The sequence below is a fragment of the Arachis duranensis genome, chromosome 7, assembly GCF_000817695.3.
Source record: "Arachis duranensis cultivar V14167 chromosome 7, aradu.V14167.gnm2.J7QH, whole genome shotgun sequence".
NCBI classification, from domain to species: Eukaryota; Viridiplantae; Streptophyta; class Magnoliopsida; order Fabales; family Fabaceae; genus Arachis; species Arachis duranensis.
In genome coordinates, this window is record NC_029778.3 from 73,473,659 (window position 1) to 73,475,118 (window position 1,460).

Below are 1,460 nucleotides of genomic sequence, written 5' to 3' on the forward strand. Positions count from 1 at the left end.
TTCTTCTTCTTCTTCTTCTTCTTCTTCTTCTTCTTCTTCCTCGCCGCCCCGCCGTTCTGCCACCTTGCACCACCGCACCACCACCATTTCTGTGAACTAGATTTTTTGTGAAATTTCTGGTTTTTTTGTGAAATTTGTTGTGGAATATTATTGTTGCTGAAATTTGAATTTGGAATATTATTGTTGCTGAATTTGTTGATTATTCATGTTGCTTGATTTTGATTTTTCTGATGTTGATGATGATGACGACCATGATGATAATGGTGGTGGTGTTGGTGGGTTCTTGTTCAACTTGAGCTTTTGGTTGATTTTGGGGAAAGTTCTGATGATGATGATGGTTTTTGGTTGATTTTGGTTGATTTTGGGGAAAGTTCTGATGATGATGATGACCATAATGATACTGGTGGTGGTGGTGGTAGTTCTGGTTGGGCTTCTGTTCTGGTGGTGGTGGTGGTGGTTGATTTTGAGGTGGTGGTGGTTGATTTTGGGGTGAAGGGAGAAGGGTATTTTCGTCTAAAGGATAATTTTAAAACAAACTGAAACTTTGGAGACTATTTTGGAGCGAAAAAAGGCGAGGGACAAAAAAAATTTTCAACCCCTACGTTGGGGACTAAAATCATACTTATCCCTAATTTTTACTAGCATATACAGGTATTTAGATCTGATCTATATATTATTTATTTGAATAAAATTTAAGCACAAAATAAATCGTTAGGATTACTTTCTTTTCTTCCGATGCCTGTTATGAACACATAGTAATCCTTCACGCGGATCTGGAAGTAGGTCGGATTCGGTGGCACAAATTAGGAGAGGAGGCCTTAATCTGGACTATTGATCTAGCATACAAAATGGACAGTCCAGATTGGATCTAGAAAATTATGAAGAGGGAGATGGAGGCAACAGACATGTAGAGGTGTGTGACGGCTCTGATGGCAATGGGGTTTGGTTTGTTGAACTTAAAACAGAGAGACGAACAGAATGGTGTGGTCAGTGGTGAAAGAAGACTTCGAAATGATAGGCAACAAGGGTGAAAATGTTGCAGGTGGAGATGAAAGTGGTGGTGGATGCAGCAGAACCTTCAGTGGTGCGTGCTGACGCGTCCAGTAGTGGCGGAGGGTGGAGTTTTCCTCGTTCCACTCTAAACAACATGTCCAAGAGGATGGTATGATCTATGATAGATGAAAACAACAGAAACAGGTTCAAAATGCGACTGGAAGAAGTACGGTTATTAGAGGTGGACATTGAGCTTCTAGTAGTGCATGGAAGCATGTGTGACAACGATATAATATATAAGTAATAGATAATTCAGTACATGGTAGTAAAATACAAATATAAAAAAATTTATTCGTATTCCTTGGATCGTTTGTGTTATATAAGAGAAAGCACTATAGAAGAAAAATTGTGTGTATTCAAACTGCATAAGAACAATATAATATATAAAAGTATTTATAAGTATTAAG